The sequence below is a fragment of the Dendrobates tinctorius genome, unplaced genomic scaffold (genome assembly GCF_039654945.1).
Source record: "Dendrobates tinctorius isolate UK_male_01 unplaced genomic scaffold, ASM3965494v1 ptg000036l, whole genome shotgun sequence".
In the NCBI taxonomy this organism is placed as follows: domain Eukaryota; kingdom Metazoa; phylum Chordata; class Amphibia; order Anura; family Dendrobatidae; genus Dendrobates; species Dendrobates tinctorius.
The window spans coordinates 6,071,402-6,095,124 of record NW_027361704.1 but is presented as its reverse complement, the minus strand read 5'-3'; positions in this window follow the sequence as shown (position 1 = coordinate 6,095,124).

Below are 23,723 nucleotides of genomic sequence, written 5' to 3'. Positions count from 1 at the left end.
CAAAATCGGACCCTGAGGGGCCCCGGACACAAAATCGGACCCTGAGGGGCCCCGGCCACAAAATCGGACCCTGAGGGGCCCAACCCACAAAATCAGACCCTGAGGGGCCCCGCCCACCAAATTAGACCCTGAGGGGCCCCACCCTCAAAATCGGACCCTGAGGGGCCCCAGCCACAAAATCAGACCCTGAGGGGCCCCAGCCACAAAATCGGACCCTGAGGGGCCCCGCCCACCAAATCCGACCCTGAGGGGTCCGCCCACCATACACTCTGAGGGGCCCCGTCCACCAAACCAGACTCTGAGGGGCCCCGCCCACCAAATCAGGCCCTGAGGGGCCATGCCCACCAAATCGGACCCTGAGGGGACCCGCTCGCCAAATTGGACCCTGAGGAGCCCCGCCCACCAAATCGGATCCTGAAAAGCCCCACTCACCAACTTAGACCCAGAGTGGCCCCGCCCACCAAATCGGACCCTGAGAGGCCTCGCCCACCAAATCAGACACTGATGGGCCCGCCCACCAAATTGGACCCTGAGGGTCCCCGCCCACCAAATCGGACCCAGAGGGTCCCCGCCCACCAAATCAGACTCTGAGAGGCCCCGCCCACCAAATCGGACCCTGAGGGGTCCCACTCATCAAATCGGACCTTGAGGGGCCCCGCCTACCAAATCGGACCCTGAGGGGCCCCATTCACCATATCGGACTCTGAGGGGCCCCACCCACCAAATCGGACCCTGAGGGGCCCTGCCCACCAAATCAGACCCAGAGTGGCCCCGCCCAACAAATAAAACCCTGAGGTTCCCCGCCTACCAAATTGGACCCTGAGGGGCTCCAACCACAAAATTGGATCCTGAGGGGCCCCACCCAGAAAATTGGACCCTGAGGGGCCCCACCCACAAAATCGGACACTGAGGGGCTCCAACCACAAAATCGGACCCTGAAGGGCCCCGGCCTCAAATTTGGACCGTGAGGGCCCCACCCACAAAATTGGACCCTGAGGCGCCCCGGTCACAAAATCAGACCCTGAGAGGCCCCACCCACAAAATCGGACCCTGAGCGGCCTCACCCACAAAATCGGACCCTGAGGGGCCTCACCCACAAAATCGGACCCTGAGGGGCCACACCCACAAAATCAGACCCTGAGGGATCCCTGCCACCAATTCAAGCCCTGAGGAGCCCAGGCCACCAAATCGGATCCTGAGGGGCCCCACCCACCAAATCAGACCCTGAGGCCAATGTGGCCCCTGAGAGGCACCCACAGTTAAAACGGATCCTGAGTTGAAAGTCTTGCAGGGGCAGCAGGCAAGTCTCTCTTAAAAGGGCAGCCCGGGCACTATTTAAAAGCACTATCTGTACTTCCTACCAGGAAATACACATCTACTATTTTTTGTTATCTAAATTTCTAGTGAGGCATTGTCCCACAATGTCCGTAATCGCCTTCTTATTTTGCACTTGAAGGAATTAGTTAGTTCTTTTCCCTGAAAAATATCCCCTTTAAATACTGTATCGATCTGTGAGAGCCAGGTGAAGTCTCTTGCCCTCAAATCCATTTCGGACCCCAATCTGTAAAAATGGCAACATAGTAAACTAATAACCACTATAACAGGAGAGCTTCTGCATCTGACAATTGCCTCATCACTCTGTTTATTTTTGCATTTTGCACATTAATTCTGTGAACCATTGAATTGTATATATATCGACATCCAGTTTTTGTACTCATTTTAAATTTACAAGGTGGGCCATTTATATGGATATGCCTAAATAAAATGGGAATGATTGGTGATATCAACTTCCTGTTTGTGGCACATTAGTATATGGGAGGGGGGAAACTTTTCAAGATGGGTGCCATTTTGAAGTCAGCCATTTTGGATCCAACTTTATTTTTTCCAATGGGAAGAGGGTCATGTGACACATCAAACTTATTGAGAATTACACAAGAAAAGCAATGGTGTGCTTGGTTTTAACATAACTTTATTCTTTCATGAGTTATTTACACGTTCATGACCACTTTTAAAATGTATTCAATGTGCTGCCCATTGTGTTGGATTGTCAATGCAACCCTCTTCTCCCACTCTTCACACATTGATTTTTTCTGCGGTGTTGCTACCAATCAATGCGAGCTGTGGCAAGGTTTGCTGTGTCTTTCAGCATAATGTCTAAAGGCAGGAGGCACTACTAGGAGACAGGCCAGTACACCAGGAGACGTGGAGGGGGCCGTAGGAGGGCAACAACCCAGCAGCATGACCGCTACCTCCGCCTTTGTGCAAGAAGGAACAGGAGGAGTACTGCCTTAGCCCTGCAAAATGACCTCCAGCAGGCCACAAATGTGCATGTGTCTGCATTAAAGGTTAGAAACTGACTCCATTAGGATTGTCTGAGGGCCTGACATCCACAGATGGGGGTTGTGCTCACAGCCCAACAACGTGCAGGATGCTTGGCATTTGCCACAGAACACCAGGATTGGCAAATTCGCCTATAGCTTGGAGGACTTTTCTCCTGAAGGCTAAGTATTCTTCTGACATCAGGTCTAGTCTGTAATGCTGTAATGCTTGGAGAACGTATAGACCAAGGACCAGGTAGCAGCTCTGCATATCTGCTCGATAGAAGCACTGGCTTTCTCGGCCCAGGAGACAGATGCAGATGTTGCTCTGGTAGAGTGAGTCGTAAATTTCTCTGACGTTGGAAGGCACTGGACATGATATGCCTCAGAAATTGATCTCTTAATCCAGTTGGCGATCGTGGATCTGGAAGTCTTCTTGCCCTTATTCTGGCCTCAAAGGTGAACAAACAGGCTTTGGTCCTTCCTAGCTTTTTCTGTTGTGAATGGGTCACCGAGGAGGAAAGCAGGCACAGGCTAAGCCACAGAAAACCAGAGAGGTTGGTAACTAATCGGATTGCAGACCCCTGATCCTATCCACACAACTAGCAGTAGCCGTGGAGCGTACCTATGATGATCCTAGACACCTCGGCACAGCCGGAGAGCTAACTAAGCCTAAAGCAAGAAAGGGGAAATCTAAAATGCCCCAGAGCAGACCCCAAAGGAATAGATAGCCTCCAAACATATATTGTCGGTGAGACAAGATGAAAACACAAACGCAGGCAGGAAAATAGACTGAGCAAATGATGGGGCCCACACTGACTAGACAGGACAGGAACGGAAAGACACTGTCTGCAATCACGCAAAAAACCCTGCAAAAAGTCCAACACGTCTGATGCACAAAAACACTGAAGTCGCACAACTTTGCCCCCTACTATATCAGCACTCTGGTATATTCTGAAAGCAGAGCAAAAAGAGACCAATCTAACAGGGGACAAAACAAACTGGCACAAGCAGTAAAATATGGGCGGTGATTCAGCACAGCCCCAGCCGGAGCTGGCTGACCCGCACAAACAGAGATAGACAAAACCGGATCAAAATGCAAACAGAATAGCAATTAGCTGAACATGCAGGGACAGAGCTGGAGGCATCAGACCTCAGGAGGCATAGGAAGAAAATCACCAGCAGGGATAGAGGGAGTCGGCTGTCTTAAATCCCAATCTGAAACCCCAGATCTCCAATCGTTATCCTCATTATCAGGTGGCAAGCCTCTGTCAATCAGATCAGCTCCATTACCTCCAGTAACCACCAGAGGGAGCCCAGAAAGAGAACTCGCAACTAGAGATGAGTGACTTTGCCTTTTTTCGGGTTGAGTCGGGTTTCATGAAACCCGACTTTCACAAAAGTCCGGTCGAACGAAATCGGCCGATTATGGTGAAAAGTCGAAGGCCGACTGAAACACGAAACCCAATGCAAGTCAATGGGGAAGCAAAGTCGGCAGGGAGTGGAGGACATTAAACACACCTACAGTGCCCATTTGAATGGCAAAAACATCAATTTTTATTACTGAAGCTTGTCAACCTTAATTTACTTCATAATAATAGTTGCGCACTGAAAACTGGGGGTTATTTGGCTAAAGTTGTGGGGGGGTAGGGCTGGCTCCAGGTTTTCATGTGCCCTGGGCCAAAGAGCGCCCCTTTAACACATACCACAACTCATGATGCTCCGATACGGCAGAGAAATTGCGGTATAGTACAATGAAAAATACTTCACTTTTTACATCTCATGACTGATATCCATTTTAAATTCTCCAATAGCTCCAAAACCGGACAGTATATAACTCCATACAGTATTATGGGCACCGCATAGTGCGCTATACAGAGTAATGAGGCCCATATATTTCTCCATACAGAATCATTGGTCCCATATAATGTTTGAAACAGTATATGATGAGCTCCACATAATGCTACAGTATATGTTGGTTTCCATGGATGAAGCTCCACTGTCTTATGGGCCCAAATAATGCTCCATATATAATGGGCCCCATTTCTAATGCTCTAGTGTATAATGGGCCCTGTAAATGCTGCGCCAGTGTCTGATGTCCATCTTTGGAATGCTCCAGTGTATGGTGGGCCCCATATATCATTCTCCAGAGTATAGTGCTCCCCAAAAATTGCTGTCCCAACATTGAAAACAATTAAATAAGTCTCCTCACTAGGGAATCCCTGTACTAGTCTGGACTCCTCGTCGTCCCCATCTTCCATCTCACTGCACTTGGCTGTTTAGGCAGAGGGCGTACAAATGTGATGTCATTGCGCTCTCTGATCAGAATATCACTGTCAGGACACGCGGAAGACGTCATGGCGGTGGAGCAGGGAGAGGTAAGTATTTCAACTATGCAAGTGCTGTGATCCGGAGCAAGCAGGGGGGCCCACTCATTGGCGACGGCACTGGCACAGGCCCCCTCATAGTACGGCGGTGTGTGGCGGTGTGTCTGACGGCGGGTGGGCCATGGGCCCTCCCACCGGCAGAGACACTTTTGCGTACTATGAGGGGCCCTGTGCCAGTGCCGTCGCCCATGAGTATGTCCCCCCACCTGCTCAAGGAACCTGCACTTTCATCTGCACCTTCCTCTTTGTCACCGTGTAAGGTGGTATAGTATGCGAGAAGGGGAACCTGAGTTTCCTCAAGGTCAGATTCTGGCTGTGTAGAGTGTGAGGGGAATGTAGTGGTCTGTGTCAATGTACCAGCAGAATCATCTAGCAGTGGCTGGGCATCAGTGCACTTGTGGCGTCCCCAGGAGTACGGTCGCCACAGTGGCATTACCTTAATCCTAGGGAGTGTGATGTCATGCATGGGAGCAACAAAGGATCTCCCTAGCAGTTAAACCAACACACAACACATTTCCCACTCCAGGCCAGCAGGGAGACCTCTGATCCTGACTGCTGAGGAGCTGCTCTCTGTGGTCGGGAGGAGGTAAGTTAGGGCACTCTGTGCAGGGAAGAGGAAGTGTGTGGACGTGAGAAGGGGAGCTGGAGGATGAGCAGAGTTAAGGCTCACTCCTAGCTGCAGCGCATGGTCCGGATTCCAGTCTCCGAGTTTGTAGGGACACTGACATTCCTGCAGCAGAAACCGGAGGAAGTAGCAGCTGTAAATGCTCTGTACCCAATTAAGGCTCGGAGGCCCCAGCATCGACGTGTGGGAGCCAGAAGGAAAAGGCTACAGCTGCCTGCCATACGAGAAAGTTCCAAAAGAGAGTCAACAGGGGGATCTTCATTGAACTCAGCACTGCGAGTAGCTCAGATAAGCGCTAGAACGGAGGCCACACTACCTATCTGCAGAGAGAGAATTCCAAATTGGCTTCCAGGCTGACCAACTCCTTCTCCATCTGTACTCTGGGTCCTGGACGGCACTTACCAAGTAAAGGAACTGCACGACTGTGTCTGTCATATTTCTCCTGCGCCTGGCACACGGCTCTGCTACATCCTGCTCTGCACACCATCAACCAACTCTTTCATCTGCCCTGAGACTACGGCCCTACCTGGGCAGGGCTTCTACATCTTAGCTGCACCACAACATCTGTCCCAGAGAAGCGACACTGCAGCGCTGGTCAATCTAATAAGAAACCACTGGTGGCATCACGTATCATTCACCTATAAACATAATTCACCCCTTTCCATGGATGCCCAGGGCCACGGAACGGGTCACCACCACCGTGACACATCTCTCTGAGACACCGGCCCGGTACCGATTAACCCCACTGCCCTGGCTGTCCACCCACACTCCATGTCAGATTCATATTGGACTTGGGAATTCACGATTTGACTTGATAAGCCAGGCATGGTATGATAGAAAGAGCTACATGGACTAATGTGAAGTGTGGCCTGCTGCATCATTCACTTTTGGTGGGGGTGAAGGACACAAGGAAAGGGGTTCTTCCTGACCAGGAGCCAGCACTTGACGACTCAGTGCTTGCATTTTTTGAAACTTCAGAAGAGGAGGGCATATTTGCTGGAGTCTGTTTCGGCAATGTAAGCCAAAACCAGTTCCTCATGCTCCGGCTTTAAAAGCGGTTAACCTACTCCCAGAAAAGGTAGCCTTCCAGGCGTTCCGGAGCCAGACCATGACGCAGGCTCAACACCTCCTGCCTTAGCTGCTATTGTGCTTTTGCCACTACCAGCAGATGCACCACCACCATCAGCACCAGCTGGCCCCCCCACGCCCACGTCCGCGGCCTCTTACACCAAACTTCAAAATTTTGCAGAAAATAGACCCAAAATAACATCAGATATATGGCACTGTATCAGCAGCGTACAACTCTATTCAGTCAAAGGATAATTGTCAATCTCCCTACATATTCCATCAGTCACACAGAGACGCTCACAGGCTCAGTATGGATTAAACAATAATATAAAAATTAGACAAAGTGTACAGTATCATCAAATAGCCAGTATATATAGTATAGTTTAAACATTCTAAATCTCCATATATATTTGAGAAGGCACACACAGACACTTTCAGGCTCAGTATTGGATTACAACACAATCTAAAAAGCCGTGAAAGGGTAATGGATCTCAAGAGTACAGCTGTACACAGAGTAGGTGTCATTGTTGTCAATCTCAGTATTTATTTCCACAGTCAGAAAATAACTCTCACTTGGTCAGTTTGGATTAGACCAGAATATAACAAGCAGTAAATGGGTAATGTATCACAAGCGTAGAGGTGTATACAGTGTTGGGGTAATTTTTAAATGTACATCTAAATTGCAGGAGTAACCCATAGACACTCACATGCTCAGGATGGATTACACCACAATATAACAAAAAGATCCGCAAGAAATAATCACACATGTGGGACAATGTTACAGGTGTCAATGATATACTTAGAGTGTTGGTTGGAGGAGGACTTCCTGGCAGAAAGGGTACAGTATCACCAGAAATCAGGTATATAAAGCATACTTTAAACATTAACAATGTACATCTATATATCAGGAGTAGTGTTGAGCCACCCCGCTAGTATTTTGGTTCGTCGCACAGGAGGCAAGTTCGTTGAATGTTCGTTGAACGTTCGAAGAACACCGTCGAACTCCATTGAAAACAATGGCAGGCAAGCACAAACACATACAAGCACATAGAAAACAATTACAAAACACCTTTAACCCCTTACCTACAATGGACGTAATATTCTGTCCATGTGACCCTGGACCTAATCACCATGGACGGAATATTACGTCACAGCAATCAGCGGCGCCCACGTGGTGAGCGCCGCTGGTCGCGGCCGGGTGTCAGCTGATTATCACAGCTGACACCCGGCACAATGTGTCAGGGGCCGTCACGGACCGCCCCCGACACGTTAACCCCTTGTACACCGTGATCAAACAAAGTAAAAAAAAAAAGTGTTAAAAATAATTTTAAAAAAAAAATCGCTAAATAAATTAGTAAAAAAAAAAAAATATTCCACAATAAATCCATTTTTTTCAAAATAAAAAAAAACTATAAAAGTACACATATTTGGTATCGCCGCGTCCGTAGCGACCCGCCCTATAAAACTGTCCCATTAGTTAACCCCTTTAGCGAACCCCTTAAAAAATAAAAATAAAAAACGAAGCAAAAAAAAAAGATTTATTATCATACCACCGAACAAAAAGTGCAATAACGTGCGATCAAAAAGACGCATATAAATATCCATGGTACCGCTGAAAACGTCATCTTGTCCCGCAAAAAACGAGCCACCAAACAGCATCATCCGCAGAAAAATAAAAAAGTTATAGCTCGCAGAATAAAGCGATACAAAAATAATTATTTTTTATATAAAATTGTTTTCATTGCAAAAAACCGACAAAACATAAAAAAACGACCTAAATGAGGTATCGCTGTAACCGTACTGACCCGAAGAATAAAAACGCTTTATCAATTTTACCACACGCGGAACGGTGTAAACGCACCCCCCCAAAAGAAATTCATGAAACGCTGGTTTTTGTTCATTCTGCGTCCCAAAAATCGGAATAAAAAGCGATCAAAAAATGTCACTTGCCCGAATATGGTACCAATAAAAACGTCAACTCGTCCCGCAAAGAATAAGACTTCACATGACTCAGTGGGTCAAAATACAGAAAAATTATAGCTCTCAATATGTGGTGATGCAAAAACTATTTTTACAATAAAAAGCGCCTTTTAGCGTGTGACAGCCGCCAAACATAAAAACCGCCATAAATAGTAAATCAAACCCCCCGTTATCACCCCCTTAGTTAGGGAAAAATAATAAAACTAAAAGAAAATGTATTTATTTCCATTTTCCCGTTAAGGTTAGGGTTAGGGCTAGGGTTAGGGTTAGGGCTAGGGTTAGGGTTAGGGGTGTGTTGGGGTTAGGGTTGGAGTTAAAATTGGGGGGTTTCCACTGTTTGGGCACATCAGGTGCTCTCCAAATGCAACATGGCATCTGATCTCAATTCCAGCCAATTCTGCGTTGAAAAAGTCAAATGGTGCTCCTTCCCTTCCAAGCTCTGCCATGCGCCCAAATAGTGTTTTACCCCCACATATGGGGTATCAGCCTACTCAGGACAAATTACAAAACAACTTTTGGGGTCCAATTTCTCCTGTTACCCTTAGGAAAATAAAAAATTGGGGCAAAAATATCATTTTTGCAGAAAAAAATGATTTTTTTATTTTCACGCCCAGGCGTTATAAACTTCTGTGAAGCACTTGGGGGTTCAAAGTGCTCACCACACATCTAGATAAGTTCCGTGGGGGGTCTAGTTTCCAAAATGGGGTCACTTGTGGGGAGTTTCAATAGTTTAGGTACATCAGGGGCTCTCCAAACGCACATGACACCCGCAGACCAATCCATCAAAGTCTGCATTCCAAAACGTCACTACTTCCCTTCCGAGCCCGGACGTGTGCCCATACAATAGTTTTCTCCCTCATATGAGGTATCAGCGTACTCAGGACAAATTGGACAACAACTTTTGGGGTCCAATTTCTCCTGTTACCCTTGGGAAAATAAAAAAAATTGGAGACTAATTGATCATGTTTGTGGAAAAAATACGATTTTTTAATTTTCATGCCTGGGCATTATAAACTTCTGTGAAGCCCTTGGGGGTTCAAAGTGCTCACCACACATCTAGATAAGTTCCTTAGGGTGTCTAGTTTCCAAAATGGTGTCATTTGTGGGGGGTTTCTACTGTTTTGGTACATCAGGGGCTTTCTAAACGCGACATGGTGTCCGATCTCAATTCCAGCCAAAAACGTCAAATGGTGCTGCTTCCCTTCCGAGCTCTGCCATGCGCCCAAATAGTGGTTTACCACCACATGTGGGGTATCAGCGCACTCAGGATAAATTGCACAAAATATTTTAGGGTCCTGTTACTCTTGGAAAAATAAGAATTGAGGGTGAAAAGATCATTTTTGTGGAAAAAATATGATTTTTTAATTGTACGGCTGTATGTTATAAACTTCTGTGAAGCCCTTGGGGGTTCAAAGTTCTCACCACACATCTAGATTAGTTCCTTGGGGGGTCTAGATTCCAAAATGGTGTCATTTGTGGGGGGTTTCCACTGTTTTGGTACATCAGGGGTTTTCCATTCGCGACATGGTGTCCGATCTCAAATCTAGCCAAAAACGTCAAATGGCGCTGCTTCCCTTCCGAGCTCTGCTATGCGCCCAAATAGTCATTTACACCCACATATCGGGTATCAGCGTACTCAGGACAAATTGCACAATAACTTTTAGGGTCCTGTTACCCTTGGAAAAATAAAAATTGGGGGTGAAAAGATAATTTTTATAGAAAAAATATTATTTTTTAATTGTACCGCTGTACGTTATAAGCTTCTGTGAAGCCCTTGTGGGTTCAAAGTTCTCACCACATATCTAGATAAGTTCCTTGGGGGGTCTAGTTTCCAAAATGGGGTCACTTGGGGGGTTTCCACTGTTTAGTTACATCAGGGGCTCTCCATACGCGAAATGGCGTCCGATCTGAATTCCAGCTAATTTTGCATTGAAAAAGTCAAACGGCGCTCCTTCCCTACTGAGGTCTGCCATGCGCCGAAACAGTGGTTCCCCCCCACATATCAGATATCAGCGTACTCAGGACAAATTGAACATTAACTTTTGCAGTCCAATTTCTCCTGTTACCCTTGGTAAAATAAAAAAATTGAACCTGAAGTATTTTTTTAGTGAAAAAAAGTTAAATGTTCATTTTTTTTAAATATTCAAAAAATTCCTGTGACGCACCTAAAGGGTTAATAATGTGGTTTTAAGCACCTTAAGGGGTGCAGTTTTTAGAATGGTGTCACTTTTGGGTATTTTCTATCATATAGACCCCTCAAAGTGGCTTCAAATGTGATGTGGTCCCTAAAAATAAAATGGTGTTGCAAAAATGAGAAATCGCTGGTCAATTTTTAACCCTTATAACTTCCTAACAAAAAAAAAATGTTGGTTCCAAAATTGTGCTGATGTAAAGTAAACATGTGGGAAATGTTATTTATTAAGTTTTTTGTGTGCCGTATCTGTGATTTAAGGGCATAAAAATTCAAATTTGGAAAATTGCGAAATTTTCAAAATTTTCGCCAAATTTCCATTTTTTTCACAAATAAACGCAAGTTATTTGAATGAAATTTTACCACTAACATGAAGTACAATATGTCACGAGAAAACAATGTCAGAATCACCGGGATCCATGGAAGCGTTTCAGAGTTATGACCTCATAAAGGGACAGTGGTCAGAATTGTAAAAATTGGCCCGGGAGTTAACGTGCAAACCACCCTTGGTAGTGAAGGGGTTAAAGGTGTCCCAAAGCAGACAAAATGCTCAGAAAACAAAAATAACATATGGAAAAGGGTAACTACATTTAGAAAAGAGGTGGAGGAGTAAAAGGAGGAGGTGGAGGAGACACAGATATAGGCTTGTCATGCCCTTATGAAGTCCAGAAAGGCTGGAATAAAAATGTAAAATACAAACCAAAAAAAAAAAAAATTCTGAAATCGAACACGATCATATACCGTCGGACTTCCCACCAATAAATTATGCCAACTGCAGATGGGGCGGCATTATTCCCACGAACCTCCAAACAGCGTCCATGAAGGCAAAGTGTATGATTGCAAAGCTGAACCTTAAAGGAATGTCCAAAAGGGCACCACCAGGAGTGGCGCCTGTGGCTTAATTGGATTCCACCTGGGAAACCACAACCATACAAGCTACATAAAAAATGGACAGATTGCAAGCTTTGTCGATTCTGTGTGTGGTGTGGTATTTCCGTTTGTAGTTGTGCTTGCTATTTCTCAGCTTTATTCCGTACGACCGGGACTCCGGCATGCCCCCGCGGTACGCATCAAGCTTACTAGAGGGATACGCGAGGCTCTGGCACGCGAGATCAAGCAATAACAGGTCTATCATGCCCTTACATTTCCGGGTCTGAATGCACGCTACACTGAAAGGACCAGCTTTTGTCGCTTACAGGTGCTGATAGCCCGCTCAACACCGATAGTGATGGGGATCTGGGATTCCAAATATTCCCCGCGAATGATGATTTCCCAGTAAGTGCAGGTCAACTGCAATTATGGAATTAGGCCTAACCGGCATTCCTGAAAAAATGAAAAAATTATGTGTCCAAACCACAGGTGCTGTAGCTTGCTTAACAGCTCGGCAGCCGTTCTCAGGCCCAGTATGGATTTGACCAGATTGTACAAAGTTGAGAAAGAGTACATTATCACTGGATAGCAGGTATGTATAGCATAGTTTAAACATTAAAAACCTATGTCTATAGATCAGGAGGCAGGCTCAGACGGTCTCAGGCCCAGTATGGATTAGACGTGATTGGACAAAGGTGAGAAAGGGTAACATATCACCGGATTACAGGTATGTATAGCATAGCTTACACATTAAAAACCTATGTCTATAGATCAGGAGGCAGGCTCAGACGGTCTCAGGCCCATTATGGATTTGACCAGATTGGACAAAGTTGAGAAAGGGTACATTATCACAGGATAGCAGGTATATATAGAATCGTTTAAACATTTAAAATCTCTGTGTTCTCAGTATGGATTACACAACAATCTAAAACGTAGAAAAAAGGAAATGTATTTGAAGCGTACACCAGTATACACTTTTGGTGGTATTTATAAATGTTCATATATATTTCTGTCTCAGTAAGACAGTCCAGCCTCTCTGCAATAGGAAATGAGATGCATACAATTACTGACATAAAGTCTAGTGATTGCAGAAATCTAGGAATTAAGAATCACGGGAAAAACTTCAGTCACAATTCTCAGAGGCGATGCTGACCCTCAATTAGTTTGTGTGTGGAGACAGCGAAAACATTTCTTTGTGAAGAAAGTGTTGCTGTATCGCAGTACCGTTGATCCCATCAGCGTTAGTCATCTCCATCAAATTTTTATTGATGGAGCTCACTGCCTATCATGATCTGTCACGTAACTTTGGAGTCCAAAAGACAGCCACAGGCCGTAGGCGATGCTATTGGATTGGCATGAGAGGGCACATTTAAAAATGTGTGCCGGAATGTCACACGTCTGTGAGTAGGAAAACTGTGAAAGCTGATGATAAACCACCACTGCATGTCACTGTGAGTCGATGTCCATAAGAAATGGAAGCCATTGATCATCTGAAGCTAGAGCCCGGCCAGCGGGACAGGGCATAGCTACGTTTTAACCATCATCTATCAGTTCAACAAATTTGTAGTGGCAGTCACAGTGAAGGATTTGACAGCCCAGACTACACAGTGGAGGAGCAGGGAGAGGTAAACATTGCAAATGCTGTGGCCCTGCCCAAGCAAAGGAGCACACTCGTGGGTGTCGGTACTGGCACTGGGCCCCTCATAGTACGGCGGTGTGTCTGATGGCGGGTGTGCACCCCCACCGTCAGAAACACTTGATTGCACTATGAGGGACCCTGTGCCAGTGCCCGCGCCCAAGAGTCGGTCTACCCACCTGTCCAGGGCAACGGCACTCGCACGGTTGCGTGCGCTAGGTGGTGACCCCGGCCATAGGGGGGAGGCAGTCCAGTTAGGGAGGTTTACAAGATGGCATATGTTGATGTGGGACATTCAGCTGCTGCTAAAGGCCAAATTGGTCAAGTCCGAGGAAGAGGAGGACAAAAGCAAGCCATTTTTCTGGCAACCTATGTGTCATCATGGTAAGGTGGGACAAAATCCTTGGAAACCCATGCATGGTTCATTTTAATGAAGGTTAGATCATCCACATTTTCGGGTCGACAGACGGGTCCTTTTTTCTGTCAGGATTGATACAGCTGCACTGAAGAATCTTTCCGATAGCACACTTGCAGCTGGGCAAGCGAGCTCCTGTAAGGCATATTGTGCCAATTCTGGCCAGGTGTCCAATTTAGCAGCCCAATAGTCAAATGGGAATGACCTGTAAGGGAGAACATCGATATGGGATGAGAAGTAGTTTGTAACCATAGTTGACAACTGCTGTCTCCTGTCACTTTCAATCGATGCAATATTACCAGTTGTGTGAGCGGGACTTGAAAAATCAGTCCACAACATGGTCATGAAACCCCTGTCTCTAATGCCACTTCTGCTGTGTGCACCACAAACACCTCTTTCAAGCTGCCCCCGGCCCCTACGGCTCGTGTGAGAACCATCACCGCTGCTGTGTGCTGGGAATGCCTCAACCAACCGGTGTTATGATTAAGTCACCGTAGGAGGCAGATACAAAAATAGAAGCTACGTCCAGAAAACCAGAGAAGTTGGCAACTATCAGATTGCAGACCCCTGAACCTATCAACACAACTAGCAGTAGCCGTGGGGGGTTCCTACGATGCCCTAGACCCCTCGATCACAGCCAGAGAGCTAAATAGCCTAAAGACAGAAAAGGAAATCTAAACTGCCCCAGAGCAGACCCCAAAGTAAAAGGCAGCCCCCAACATATAATGACGGTGAAGCAAGATGAAAAAACACTCACACAGATAGAAAGGCTGAGCAAACGATGGGGCCCAAGCTAACTAAACAGAACAGGAAAGGAAGGTTGCTGTCTGCAATCTGCCAAAACCCTATCAAAGACATAAGCCAACAAGCTGATATGGAAAAAGACCCTGAAGCAGCTAGGCTTCAAAAACTAAATCAGCACTCAGGTATTTTCAGATGACAGAGCTAAAGGAATTCAGCACACCCCAGCAGGGAATGGCAGAAATCCAGAAAAACAAAGCAAAACAAAGTCAAAGCACAAATGCAAAAAGCCGAGCAGAAAACTTAGCTTTAGAAGAGCAGGAATTCAGACTGGTCTCCAAGGATCCCACAGAGAAATCACCCGCAGGGCAGAAGGGCGTCGGCGGCCTTATATCCAGTCAGTAACTCCACTCAGCCAGTCATCATCATCAGGCTCAGGTGTTTGATAATCAGGCTCACTACCTTTCTTTACCAGAAGAGGGAGTTCCTCGGGCCTCAGTAGTGAAGGGGAAAATGAACTCACAACAGTACCTCCCCCTTGAGGAGGGGTCACCGAACCCTCAACCACGCCACCAGGGCGATCAGGGTGAGCCCGATGAAAGGCATGCACCAATCTTTTGGCATGAATATCAGAGGCAGAGACCCAGGAATTATCCTCCTGACCATAACCCTTCCACTTAACCAAATACTGGAGTCTCTGTCTAGCCAGACGGGAATCCAGTACTTTCTCTACCTCATATTCCATGTTACCTTCAACCAATACAGGGTCTGGAGGTGCCACCCCCGGAACAACAGGTTCAACAAACCTCTTCAACAAAGATTTATGGAACACATTATGAATTTTAAATGTGACAGGAAGAGCCAAACGAAAAGAGACCGGATTAATAATCTCCAAAATCTTGTAAGGTCCAATAAATCTAGGCTTAAACTTAGGAGAAGCCACCTTCATAGCAATATTTTTTGATGATAACCACACCATATCACCAACCTTAAACTGGGGACCAATGGTCCTATGTCGGTTGGAAAACCGCTGGGCCTTTTCCTGGGAGAGAGATAACTTATCCACCACTTGGTCCCAGATATGGTGCATTCTCTCCACCACAGTGTCAACACCTGGGCAGGCAGAAGGCTTCACCTGCCCTGAGGAAAATCGAGGATGAAACCCAAAGTTACAAAAAAAAGGTGACATCAAAGTGGCAGAACTAGCTCTATTATTTAAAGCAAATTCGGCCAAGGGCAAAAATGAAACCCAATCATCCTGATCAGCAGAAATGAAACATCTCAAATATGACTCCAAGATCTGGTTTGTTCTCTCTGTCTGCCCATTGGTCTGAGGGTGAAAAGGAGAGGAGAAGGACAACTGAATTCCCAGCTTGGAACAGAAAGTTCTCCAAAATCTAGACACAAACTGGACTCCTCTGTCAGAGATAATGTTCTCAGGAATCCCGTGCAAGCGAACCACCTGTTGTAAAAACAGGGGCACCAACTCAGAGGAAGACGGCAACTTAGGGAGTGGTACAAGATGAACCATCTTAGAGAACTAGAGTTGAGCGACTTTTGGTCTTTTAGGGTCGAGTTTCGTTTCGTGAAACCTGACTTTTCCAAAAGTCGTGTCGAGCAAGATCGGCCGATTATAGGGAGAAGTCGGGGTCGTCCCGAAACACGAAACCCAATGTAAGTCAATGGGGAATAAAAGTTGGCAGTGAGAGGAGGACAGGAAACACACTGTTATGATTCTACCACACGGCGGGGGAAGAAGGTGCCACTGAGCTCCACCCCCCACTGACCCTACCTACTTGCCGGTCCCACCCTAGCCGGTGGGCGACAACTGGGCGGCGGTCCCTACCTCGGAGTAAGTGCAGGGAACTACAGTGAGGGTAAACCGAGGGTGGAATGAGAGCAGGACAACCTAAGGGAGGCAAGCAGCAGCAAGGAGGACTACTAAAGTGAAACTAAAGAGTGAATGAACCTGAAGGGTAAAACCACGAAACCCCAAACTAACACAAAAAATACTAAGCTTTCAGCAAAGACAAAAAGCGGAAGGCTGGAGTCCAGAGGTACTCAACGAAAGAGAGACCGGGAGGCTGTCAGAGGTTGTCCCGGACAGCGCGGTAGAGAAGGCAGGAATCCGTACCACAGAAGAATCACCGGCAAGGAGTGAAAGCCCTGTGGAGTGCTAAATAGGAAGAAGGCGGGACATAAGCACAGGAAACAGTGAAGCAGCCAATCACCAGAACGGGGGAAGAACGATGAACGAAAAGAACTAGTTGATCAGAAACTGTATATTCAGACTGGTTGTGTGGCACAGCCAGTAAGGCAGCGAGACTTGCTGTGGAACACAGACTAGACCCCGGTACGAATCCTGACATTACCCCCTCCTTTATGAGGGGCCTCTGGACCCTCACACAGGGAAGGCTTCTCAGGAAAATTGATATGGAACCTCTTACATAACCTGGGAGCATGAACCTCAGAATGAGACACCCACGACCTCTCCTCAGGGCCATACCCCTTCCAGTCCACCAGGTACTGCAGGACCCCACGAACTTTCCTGGAGTCCAAGATCTTTCTTACCTCAAACTCGGGGTGACCAAGTACAACAACAGGAGCAGGAGGTGTGTCAGCCGGACAAACTGGAGGTACATAAGGTTTTAGGAGAGAGACATGGAATACCCTATGCACTCTCATCACCTGGGGGAGGTCCAATTTGACAGAAACAGAGTTGATTATCTGAGAGATTTTAAAAGGACCAATGTACCGGGGAGCCAGTTTACCAGAGGGGACTCTTAGTTTCAGATTTTTAGTAGAAAGCCACACTTTCTGCCCAACTTCAAAGGAAGGACTTCTCCTCCTATTCATATTAGCAAAATGGCACTGTGACTCATGAGCCTTTTTGATGTTGCTTTGGACTTGCTCCCAAACTGACCGCAGATCAGAGGAAATAATCTCTACCTCAGGATTGTCCGAGGGGTCCTCAGAGAAAGAGCTGGATTTAGGGTGAAATCCCATGTTGCAGAAGAAGGGAGATATCCCTGTGGAAGAGTTCACCCTATTATTTATGGCAAACTCTGCCAGGGCAATAAAAGATGCCCAGGTCTCTTGCTTATCAGCCACATAGCAACGTAAGAATTGTTCAAGGGCTTGATTGGCCCGTTCTGTCTGCCCATTGGTCTCCGGGTGAAAGGCCGATGAGAAAGCAAGGGAAACGCCAATTTTACTACAGAAAGCTCTCCAGAATTTGGAGACAAATTGGGTACCCCTATCTGACACAATATTAGAAGGAATTCCATGCAGCCGCACCACATGATTTAGAAACAAGGGGACCAATTGCTTGGCGGATGGCAATTTGGGTAAAGGAATAAAGTGCGCCATCTTACTAAAGCGATCCACCACAACCCACAAGGTAGTCATTCCCAGGGAGGGAGGTAAATCAGTAACAAAGTCCATGGAAAGATGGGTCCATGGCTTGGAGGGAACAGGTAGAGGACATAGTTCTCCCAAAGGCCGTGAGCGGTTAACCTTAGACCGGGCACAAATGTCACACGCCTTGACATAGGCAGTGGCATCCCGGCGTAAAGTCGGCCACCAAAAATTTCTGGAGATTGACTCCATAGTACCCGAGATACCAGGGTGACCTGAAAGAGGAGAGTTGTGGTGTTCATTCAGCAGTCTCAAATGCAAATGACAGGGAACGAACCATTTATTATCAGGAGAGCCGGACGGAGACAAATGTTGAAATTGCTTAACTTCAGCAAACAAATCAGAGGAATTAGCAGCCAGGAATACTTTATCAGGTAAAATGGGAACAGGTGGGATGTTTGACGGTTGTTCAGGCAAGAAGCTTCTAGATAGCGCGTCTGCTCTGGCGTTTTTGCAGCCGGGTCTGAAAGAAATCACAAAATTAAAACGTGAAAAGAACAACGCCCACCTTGCCTGTCTTGGATTAAGCCGTTTGGCCGTTTTGAGATATTCAAGATTTTTATGGTCGGTGAGGACAGTAACAGGATGTTTGGCACCCTCCAGGAAATGCCGCCATTCCTCAAAGGCCAATTTTATAGCGAGCAGTTCCCTATTCCCAATATCAGAATTTTTTTCCGCTGGGGAAAACTTCTTTGAGAAGAACGCACAGGGTTTCAAATGAGTCAAAGACGAAGTCCCCTGTGAAAGTACTGCCTCCACCCCTGCCTCCGAGGCGTCAACCTCAACAACAAAGGGTCTCTCCTGATCGGGCTGGGTAAGAACAGGAGCAGTGGCAAAGCTCTCCTTAAGAAACGTGAAGGCGTCCACTGCATCTTTACTCCAGTTTACCAAGTCGGAACCTTTCACAGTAAGATCTGTGAGAGGTTTCACCACAATGGAGAAGTTTTTTATAAACTTGCGGTAAAAATTGGCAAACCCCAGAAATCTTTGAAGAGCTTTCAAAGATGCAGGACGAGCCCAATTAAGAACCGCTTTTACCTTCTCCGGCTCCATTGTGATGGCCTGGGGTGTCAAAATATGACCCAAGAAAGATAGACTTTGGACCCCGAAAATACACTTTTCTTGCTTGGCGAAAAGTTGGTTATTGCGGAGTACCTGGAGTACATCCCTTACATGACTTAAATGTGAGTCCCAGTCAGGAGAGAACACCAAAATATCATCCAGATAGACAATTGCATAGCGGCCAATAGCATGTTGGAAAATATCATTGGTGAAATTTTGAAAAATCGCCGGAGCATTGCACAGCCCAAAGGGCATAACTAGACACTCGAAGTGGCCCTCGGGGGTATTGAAGGCGGTCTTCCACTCGTCGCCAGCCTTTACACGAATGAGATTATACGCCCCTCTCAGGTCCAACTTTGAGAACCATCGAGCCCCCTGAACCTGGTTAAACAGGTCCGGAATCAACGGTAGTGGATATTGGTTACGAACAGTTATTTCATTAAGACCTTGGTAGTCTACACACGGCCTAAGTCCTCCATCCTTTTTACTGACAAAAAAGAAACCTGCGGCCAGGGGTGAGGTGGACGGACGGATATGCCCCTTTCTTAGAGCCTCTTGTACATACTCACGTAAAGCTTCTCTTTCAGGAGGAGATAAATTATATAGGCGTCCCTTAGGGAATTTACAATTGGGAGCCAAATTGATAGTACAGTCATAGGAGCGATGAGGTGGCAACCGCTCAGACTCCTTCATAGAAAAGACATCTGAGAATTGGCCCAAAAGACTCTGAAGAGAAGTTTGTACGGAGACGATACCACAAACGTGTGTTAACAAGCATTTCTGTGAACAATCTGCACCCCACTTCTCTAATTCACCAGAAACCCAGTTAATGTTGGGGTTATGGAGCTGGAGCCATGGAAGCCCCAGTATGACACTAGTTGGGAGGTCATGCATAACCAAAAATGACAGCTGTTCCACATGCAGTACACCAACCTGAAATGATAGCAATGGAGTACAGAGACTAATCTCCCCACTTGCTAGTGGGGTGTTATCAATACCAACTAATTTAGTGGGGTGAGCAAGTGGAATTAAAGAAATACCCAAAGAGACAGCAAACTCATAACACATAAAATTAGCAGTAGCCCCTGAATCAATCATGGCAACTCCTTCTCCCTTAGAGGAGGTGAAAGCAATAGAAATTGGCACTAAGAGTCTCTTAGAACTTAAAGGAATTACCTGTCCACCCACAGGCCTAGGTGGTGTATTCCGAGATGATTCCTGTGGATTGCCCGGGTGCCGGGGGCAATCCTTTATCCAGTGCCGAGGATCCCCGCAGTAAAAACAGGTTCCAAGTGCGTGGCGTGGACGGCAAGGACTAGGATCTGTGGTAGCTTGCATGGCTCCCAATTCCATAGGTTCGGCAGCAGGCAGATTCGGAACAGCCGGAGTGACCCTAGAGAAAACGGAAACTTGTGCTGCTGCCTGCTCCGATCTCCTCACCCTTAACCTGCGATCTATTCTGACCATTAAAGCCATCAGCTCCTCCAAAGACTGGGGCAGGGTGTAGTGTACCAGTTCATCCTTCAGGGCTGGTGAAAGGCCCCGCTGAAATTGATTCCAAAGGGCAGGATCATTCCAACGGGTAGCTAAGCTCCATCTACGAAACTGGGTGCAGTAAACCTCTACCTCCTGATCACCCTGGGTCAGGGAGGTAAGGTTTGCCTCGGCCAGAGCGACTTGGTCAGGCTCATCATAAATATTCCCTAAGGCTTGAAAGAAGTTGTCTACTGAATCACGGAGATTTGAATCTGGCGGCAGAGAGAAGGTCCACTCTTGGGGTCCCTCCCGTAAGCGAGAGATTATGATACGGACTCTTTGAGCTGGGGGGCCAGAAGAAAGAAGTCGTAATTGAAAATATAATTTAAAATTTTCTCTAAAAGAAGCAAATTGGCTGCTATATCCGAAAAATGGCTCGGGTAAGTTAACTCTAGGCTCAGAATTAGTTGTCCCTGCAACGGCAGCTGCTTGAATTTGCTCCTGACGCTGGACCTGCGCAGCAAGATCTTGCACCAGCTGAGTAAGACCCTGCATTTGATTGACTAAAGAGGTCATAGCGTCCATAGGGAAGGCTGGTGATTCTGTTATGATTCCACCACACGGCGGGGGAAGAAGGTGCCACTGAGCTCCACCCCCCACTGACCCTACCTACTTGCCGGTCCCACCCTAGCCGTTGGCGACAACTGGGCGGCGGTCCCTACCTCGGAGTAAGTGCAGGGAGCTACAGTGAGGGTAAACCGAGGGTGGAATGAGAGCAGGACAACCTAAGGGAGGCAAGCAGCAGCAAGGAGGACTACTAAAGTGAAACTAAAGAGTGAATGAACCTGAAGGGTAAAACCACGAAACCCCAAACTAACACAAAAAATACTAAGCTTTCAGCAAAGACAAAAAGCGGAAGGCTGGAGTCCAGAGGTACTCAACGAAAGAGAGACCGGGAGGCTGTCAGAGGTTGTCCTGGACAGCGCGGTAGAGAAGGCAGGAATCCGTACCACAGAAGAATCACCGGCAAGGAGTGAAAGCCCTGTGGAGTGCTAAATAGGAAGAAGGCGGGACGTAAGCACAGGAAACAGTGAAGCAGCCAATCACCAGAACGGGGGAAGAACGATGAACGAAAAGAACTAGTTGATCAGAAACTGTATATTCAGACTGGTTGTGTGGCACAGCCAGTAAGGCAGCGAGACTTGCTGTGGAACACAGACTAGACCCCGGTACGAATCCTGACACACACCTACAGTGCCCATTTGAATGCCAAAAGCATCAATTCTTCTTACTTAAGCTTGTCAACCTTAATTAACTTCATAATACAAGTTACGCACTGAAAAATGGGGGTTATTTGGCTAAAGTTGTGGGGGGTAGGGCTGGCTCCAGGTTTTCATGTGCCCTGGGCGAAAGAGCGCCCCTTTAACACATGCCACAACTCATCATGCTCCGATACGGCAGAGAAATAGCGGTATAGTACAATGAAAAATACTTCACTTTTTACATCTCATGACGAGGCCCATCTATTTCTCCATACAGAATCATTGGTCCCATATAATGTTTGAAACAGTATATGATGAGCTCCACATAATGATACAGTATATGTTGGTCCCCATGGATAAAGCTCCACTGTCTTATGGGCCCAAATAATGCTCCAAACATAATGGGCCCCATTTCTAATGCTCTAGTGTATAATGGGCCATGTAAATGCTGCTCCAGAGTCTGATGTCCACCTTTGGAATGTTCCAGTGTATGGTGGGCCCCATCTATCATTCTCCAGAGTATAGTGCTCCCCAAAAATTGCTGTCCCAACATTGAAAACAATCAAATAAGTCTCCTCGCTAGGGAATCCCTGTACTAGTCTGGACTCCTCGTCGTCCCCATCTTCCATCTCACTGCACAGTATTTCAACCTTGCAAGTACTGTGATCCTGAGCAAGCAGGGGGGGCCCACTCGTTGGCGATGGCACTGGCACAGGGCCCCTGATAGTACGGTGGTGTGTCTGATGGCGGGTGGGCCGAACCTGCACTTTCATCTGCAGCTTCCTCTTTGTCACCGTGTAAGATGGAACTGTATATGGGAAGGGTAACCTGAGTTTCATCAGGGTCAGATTCAGGCCGTGTAGCGTGCGAGGGGAATGTAGTGGTCTGGGTCAATGTACCAGCAGATTCATCGAGCAGTGGCTGGGCATCAGTGCACTTGTGTCGCCCCCAGGAGTACGGTCGCCACAGTGGCATTACCTTCCTCCTAGCAAGTGTGATGTCATGCTTGGGAGCAACGAAGGATCTCTCTAGCAGGTTAAATGATTGGGCGGCGTTATTCCCACAAGTCATGACCCTCCAAACAGCGTTCATGAAGGCAAAGTGTTTGTTTTACGTGGGCAGTATGGTTGCAAAGCTGAACCTTAAAGGAATGTCCAGAAGGGCACCACCAGGAGTGGAGCCTACGGTTTAATTCGACTCCACCTGGGAAACCTCAACCATGCCAGCTACAGAAAAGATACACACATTGCAAGCTTAATTCCGTTAACGAACGAGACTCCGTCATGCCCCGCGGTCCGAGTCCGGCTTACTAGAGGGACACGTGAGGCTCTGGCACATGAGATTGGCCAATAACTGGTGTGTCATGCCCTTACATGTCCGTGGCTGCATGTGCGCTACACTGAAAAGGCCAGCGTTTGTCGCTTACAGGTGCAGATAACCCGCTGAACAACGTTAGTGATGGGGATCACTGATTACAATTATTACCCGCAAACGATGATTTCCCAGTAAGTGCAGGTCAACCGCAGTTCCGGAATTAGGCCTAACCGTCATTCCTGAAAAAATGAAAAACTTACGTGTGCAAACCACAGGTGCTGTAGCTTGCTTAACAGCTCGCCAGCCGTTCTCACACCCAGTATGGATTACACGTGATTGCACAAAGGTGAGAAAGGGTACCGTATCCCCGGATAACATGTATGGATAGCGTACACATTCAAAATATATGTCTATACATCAGGAGGCAGGCTCAGACGGTGTTAGGCCCAGTATGGATTGCACGTGATTGCACAAAGGTGAGAAAGGGTACCATATCCCCGGATAACATGTATGGATAGCGTACACATTCAAAATATATGTCTATACATCAGGAGGCAGGCTCAGACGGTGTTAGGCCCAGTATGGATTGCACGTGATTGCACAAAGGTGAGAAAAGGTACCGTATCCCCGGATAACATGTATGGATAGCGTACACATTCAAAATATATGTCTATACATCAGGAGGCAGGCTCAGACGGTGTCAGGCATAGTATGGATTTGACGGCCCAGACTAGACAGCAGAGGAGCAGGGAGAGGTAAAGATTGCAAATGCTGGGGCCCTGCCCAAGCAAGGGGGGCCCACTCGTGGGCGTCGGTACTGGCACTGGGCCCCTCATAGTACGGCGGTGTGTCTGATGGCGGGTGTGCACCACCACCATCAGAGACACTTGATTGCACTATGAGGGACCCTGTGCCAGTGCCCGCGCCCAAGAGTCGGCCTACCCACCTGTCCAGGGCAACG